Source organism: Phoenix dactylifera, unplaced genomic scaffold (genome assembly GCF_009389715.1).
Source record: "Phoenix dactylifera cultivar Barhee BC4 unplaced genomic scaffold, palm_55x_up_171113_PBpolish2nd_filt_p 001328F, whole genome shotgun sequence".
In the NCBI taxonomy this organism is placed as follows: domain Eukaryota; kingdom Viridiplantae; phylum Streptophyta; class Magnoliopsida; order Arecales; family Arecaceae; genus Phoenix; species Phoenix dactylifera.
The window spans coordinates 87,723-94,764 of record NW_024068658.1 but is presented as its reverse complement, the minus strand read 5'-3'; positions in this window follow the sequence as shown (position 1 = coordinate 94,764).

The window sequence follows — 7,042 nt, the reverse complement described above, 5'->3', positions numbered from 1 at the left end:
ATGGTTTACCAGCGATTCGCCAACCCAAATCTCATTTAAATAATAGGAGAGAGAAAGAAAGAAGAAGAAGAAGACCTTCTTCGATCCAGTGAGGTGGTCTGGCGGCTCCTTCAAGCGACAAATTGAGGAAGAAGATCGGAGGAGAAGCTTGAGATCGGTAGCTTGGGTGAACTCGAAGGAGAAGGAAGAGGATCTTTAAATAGACAATTCCGGCCTTATTCGGCCGGTCTTTGGGTGACGATGAAATTGCGATCACCATCGCGATCGGAGAGGAAGAAGGCTCTCAATTGGAGTCTTTCTCTGGATCCTCCCTTTGTACATAGCACGTGAAGTTGGCCCAATATGGCTAGGCTAGTCGAGTGGACCAGGCTCAGTCCACTGGTTCACAGAGCTAAACACAGAGAATGAAAAGCTGCCCATGGATCAAGGAAAATATCATTGGAGAATGGGCAATAGAGGGAAGGACGAAGGTCCTGCTTAAGAGATCTATGTCATGAGCTTACAAAGAAATGAAGAGGCCAAGCAAGCAGAGCAATAGGAGTTAAAAAGCGATGGTTGAGTGTAATGATGTATAATAGTTTACATTTATTAGCATATTTTAGGAGAAACAGTTATATGATTTTTAATAGATGGCACAAATATCCATACACTATGGAACATAGGACAACGTTTTTTTATTTTATCAAATGGCTTGCCAGGTCACAGGAATTGAAAGAATTTTGAAAAGTGATGTGAGGTTTCACCTACTTAGGTTTGCCGAGTTCTTTTTGTTTGAAAGCGGGAGTCGTCAGGGGGAAGTATGAAGGGTATTGGGGATTTGGGGCGAGGTCACGTGTGATGGAGAGGAGCAGGGGTGGTTCAGGGGTCAAGGGGTGGCGGGGGGACCGCGAAGGCGGAGGCGTGGAATGCTGCGAACTCTTTTTGAGTTGAAAGAGTTTTCCTTCTTTACGTACAAAGCGACGCGTGTTTCTAGGAAGGAACGGCTCTGGCCCAGATTTTTATTTGGACAGCGACTCTTGTCCTGTTTTTCTCTTTAGACTTTTAGGGGCCAGTTCGGCATGCTGCCTTGATCTCCATTCTAAATTATCTTTACTTTAAATAGAACAACAAGGCTCAATCATTACAAAGCATGACTCGATCATGATTATCAATTGGATCAAAAAAAAAATCCAACCAGAAGTTCACCCCTTACTCCACAATATTTGAATAATAATAAATAAAAATATTACATTTCACACTACGTACATATATCGTGAAGCTAACGAGACCGACAGAGTGACGGCATTTATATAGCGAGCCACTCTAGAGGCACTTTATGAACTGAAGAGGAAGGGAAGCCCGGAGATTTTCAGGACCTTTTGTTTTCTGATTCCATTAGGTATATTCATACCCATGTTGGATGAAATACCCGCTTTAGCAAAAAAAAAAAAAGAAGCTCTCTACATTTAATTTCTTAAAAATAATTATTAATTAAAAGTAGTGATAGATCATCTAAATTTTAGATAGAAATCATTAAATATAATTCATACTATATTTTTTATAAAAAAATAAAATTTATATATTTTAGTTGTCTTTAATTTATCATCAAATAGATATTATAATGAGTGATTTTAATATCAATGATATTAAATTTTATTATAATATTATTATCAAAATCTCATAAGTTACTATTGATTTTTTTTATTGTGAAAAAAAATCCAAATGTGGGAGTTTGTTTTGGTTCTTAGATTACGAGAAGGAAAGAAGTTACATGCTTGAATTTTTAGGAGATCAAAAAATTGAAATAACCAAATGTGAACATATAATTGAAATAAAGTCCTATTATTGATGGAAAATTATGACTCCTCCATGGACAAAAATCTGGATCTCACCATAGTTGTACACTAGTATATAACCCATTAAATATGCAAATATTATGTTTTATCTATTTTTGGATTATTCTTAAAATATATTGTAGCGGTCTAATAAATTATATTTAAAATATTATGTAGGTTGGTCGAGACCATTCTGGTACCATTACGATATGGTAATGACTATTACTTCAACCAATGAAATAAATTAGATATGTGCATGCTGGAATATAGATTATACTAAATTTTAAGCTTATACATATGTTGATTGGCTTAAGTTTGAGTTAAACTAAATAATGAACATGTAAATTATATATGATATATATATATATATATATATATATATATATATATATATATATATATATTATAACAAATTAAGAATATATATTTTTATCTTATATAATTATTATATTATATTAAATAAGTTATGAATATTAAATATATTATTTTAGTTGTTATATAAATTCTATTATAATTATTAAGATATTTATATAACAAATTAAAAAAACATTTTCTAATCCTACAATTAATCATTTACATTTTCAATATCAGTCTCTGGTCCCATTGATTTAATTAATATACAGTTTTTACCTTAGCAATGATAATGTAGAATTTGAGAAGTATGTAAATTTCATTAGTAATATTAGTATCCTCATGAGGAGGGATTAAAAACCATTATTTTATAGGCTACAATTAATTAATATATATTTTAATTAATACATTGATTTGATTAACATATGGCTTTCACCTTATTAATGATAATATGGAGCACAAGAAGGATTTAAATTTCGTCATTAGTATTAGTGTCTATGTGGTGAGTGAAGAGCTCAGCACAAGCAAAGCTTCCATTTTCATATGTATACTAGCATATAACTTGCACTATCCATGGATATAATTTTTTTTATCTATTTTCAAATTGTATTGTAAATATAATATAGAAGTGTAATAAATTAGATTTAAAATATTGCATAGGTTTGTCAAAACTATTATAGTGCCACTACGACATTGTAATGGTTGTTACTTGAAGCCATAAAGTAAATTATATGTGTGAAGGGTGGAGTATAGATTATACTAAATTTCAAGACTATAGATGTGGCAATTGGTTTTATTTTGAGTTAAAATTAAATTATATACTATATTTGTTATATATGATATTAAATATAGTCTTGTAACAAATAAAAAATATATCTATTATATATTTTTTATATATAATGTTTTTATTATATTAAATAAATTATGAATGTTAGATATATCTACTTCAATTGTTATATAAATTCTTTTGTAATTGTTATAATATTTATAGAATAACTAAGAACTATTATTCTATAGCCTGCAATTATTTGTTTACATCTTTAGTATCAACTTTCTTTGTCTCATTGATTTAATTAATATATGGCTTTCACCTTATTAATGATAATGTGAAATGTGAGAAGGATCTAAATCTCATCATTAATATCAGTATCTCCATAGCAAGTGATTATAACCATTTTTCTATTAGCTATAATTAATTAATATATAATTTTCATCAATATAATACATAATTTTTATCTTATAAATGATAATGTGGAATGCGAGAAGGAATAAATCATGTTATTAATAATTAGTGTCAACAAGGTAAGAAAAGAGATCAATGCAAGTAGTGCATCTATTTTAGTATATATGATAAGTACATTAGATAATGATGACTCTCTCGTTATTAAAAAAAAAAAAGGGCAAGAAAGATCCATCCAAGATAAATCATCCAAGCCCACAATACTTATAGGTGCATCATTCTACATTCATCAAAACTATAACTTCCTATAAGAAAATAAGGGTTGTGATTGTTAAGGCATTGCCTAATGCCAAAGCAATGCCTGTTGCAACTACTAACATCAAGTATATGCGATGCAGTGTGAGAGTAGCATAGTTGGTTGGATAGCTGCGATGAAGGATTACTTGAATCTAGAATAAAGAAGTTTGCATAAATGCTAAACTTTCACATGAGGAAATAAGAGGGGAAGGAAGAAAGGAGACGCCACCACCCACCCCTCACCCCTTTTCTTCTAATGCTTTTATCATGTGACATAAATATGAGTATTTGATGTTTCCCTTTTAGAGTTTCCATTCCTTCAAATACTCCTGAGATGCTGAGCTTATGTGAATGCATGATTTGAACTTTGATATTCAATATAATCATAAAAAGATTTTATCAATCTAGCAAGCAATAACTTTCAAAGATTTTGGACTTTTTTTATTATAAAAAGAATCAACTATTATTTCATTAATATTTTTAGACATATATAGACTTTCAGTTTTTTTAACCTAAAAGATAATATTGTAATATTTCAAGAGATTTTGTCAATTTTTTTTTTATAATATCAACTTTCTTAATGACCACTAACTAGCTTATAACATTTTTTACTTAGAAATATTCTTTCCAAGGTTGACTTCCATGAGTTTTTTAAATATCAACTCATCTCAAGTTTTTTAAATAATTGAAGTGGATTTTCGATAAAATGTTCATTAAGTAGAAGAAAACTTAGATTTTTGTAGCAGAAAAATATATATTTATGCATCATTCCTTGGCAATCTTTGGTCATATATTTAAGTGTGAGACAAGTAGTAATCCAACCAATATGAATTAGATATTCAATATATATGTATCAGTAAATATTTATTCGGTATATAGTAAATATATACTATTTATCTTGTATTTAAATATGGGATGAAAATGCCTAAGAAACCCTAATTTAAAAAAAAACAAATCTTTTCTTACAAAATTAATAATTAATATTTTTTATGCAAAATTAAGATAATTGAATTATCTAGTCATTAGCCCATCACCATCTATACAACTCGGTCCCATCTATTCTTAATAGATGATTGAACATACAATTAAGGCACTTGCCATGCATAGCTTGTCCTATTTGTTCGCCCGATCATAGTTAGATGGGACCTACATAGATAATATTGGACAAATAACTGAATTGCAAATATTCTTTCAACATGGAGAGGATTTTAATTTGAATTAATCAAATAATTCTCATTGTTTTTATTTATAGGTGTCACTCACAAGAACTTTGAGGGTTGTGAAAAATTGATGAAGAAAGCATTCTTGAAAGCTTGCTGCAATTTTCTTGATAATTCCTTATTTTGCTCGAGTTCTTCACCTATTTAATCATCAAAAAAGAGAAAAGAGTTTCATTTTATCAAGAAAAATAGTTTAAAGAGAGGCCTCATGTGATATACCTGTTTACATCTATCTAAGATACTTTGTGCGATATTTTTTTGCAAAGTGTTACACACAAAAAATAAAATAAAATAAAATAAAATAAAAATAAAAATAGACTATGCTTATTCTTTAGTAATTTGAGGCCTTCATTAGAGACGCATTTGATTTCTCGCTCTAGATGCTTTCAAAAGCTTGGAACATTCAACTGCTATAATGGCTTGGAAAAATTCCAACACCATTAGAATGGTCACTTACATCATCGTGATATCACACAACCATTGCTTATACAATCTTAAGCTTCATTAATTAAAGGGATATCTTTGATTAACTAATTGATGAATGGTGGTCCATAATTGTGTCCCTTTTTGAACTTGATGCATCTTCAGGGAGAATCTAGACATTGTAATTTGTTATAATGTCAGTTGTTTTTAATATTTATCTCTTGTTTATTATTTAACCTTTATTGTATTTCATAGGAAATGAAATAGTATGTGTTAGGGAATTTTTACATAATTATATCTTTTTCTTTACATAATTGTACTTGTTCCTTACATACTTATGCATGGGTCAAAAATCAAATATAAAATAGCCATCAAAATCAAGGGTCTAGGATTTAATTTTCACTCACTAAAATATAAAATGATAGTTAATCCAATAGACCGACCTCAAAATTTCTTGTTTTGCCTCAGAATTTTTTTAGCCATTCTTTTGGTTCTTATCTTATACGAGCTTAATGAGACAGATGACTCTAAGCTGCCAATTATGGATGTTTTTGTCCCCACTAATTAGCCCACAAGTTCTAGATAGTTGGGACAATCTTTCTCAAGGTCAATTGCCGACTAAACTAGGGTTGTTAGGCCTACCAATCAAGACTACATCCATACCTTTCCTGCTTTGACTCATCATCAACACTTTGTTGGACTCAGCATTGCTCTAAAACTAAAATAAAAGCCATCATCTTGCAATAACAGTTTATTTAAGAAGTTAGTTGTCTCCTAGGTGTGCTATCTATTGTACAAGGTGGGAATTTAATTGCATCTGTTGTTTAAATATCATATACTGTTACAATGTCCATCATACAACAGAATAATAACATTTACTTGGTCTTTTAACTGTTCAATCAAGATAATCTTTCTAAGATGCAAATCTATATATTAGTTAAAAATAATATTTTTTATTTTAGCAGTGATATAATTAATATAGAAAAGTTAACAGCTCTACTTTAATTTGACTTCCATTTGATGATTAGCTCTACAGATAGCTGGCCACTTTATTTTTAGTCCTTTGCACATAATTACATTTTTTTGTTAATTAACAATCAGGCGTGGATTGCAGCCAAATAGAGACTAAACAAAATGGTCATGAAAACAAAGTCTCAAGAATTAAAATGGGCAACAAAAACTCAAAATAAAATAACAGTCCAGAGTGCAGAACTCAAACACCTATCTAAATTCATGAGCATTTGAAGCAATAATCTGTAGGCAACACAAAAACGAGCAAATTGTCAAATCGATAACCCATTGACTATTCAGCCATTGTTTTAATTCAGCAAATGCAGTCAAGATTGAACCATCTTTTCTATCAATAAGATGTGCATAAATAACATCAAGGGCCTATTTTCAAAATAGCTTGTGCGATAAATATTTCTTATGGGCTTGTTTGGTTCGCGGGAAGCATTTTCCTTCCTAGAAATATGATTCCTGGGAAGCAGATTCATAGGAAGAAAATGCCTGGAAAAGTTCTTTTGGCATGTTTGGTTGACCATGAAAAAGTAACAGATTTTCAGAGTGCTTATGTTTGGTTGACCATCCACTTTCCTGAGAAAGTTATGTGTAATTTCTATTATACCCTTAATAAAAATTAAGTCTTTAATGCCACTTTAATGCTGAAGGGTCTTTTTGAAAAAAAATAAAAATAGGATGATTTCCGGCTTATGGAAAAGTAACTTTCTCATATTTCGCATGGGAAAGACTTTTCC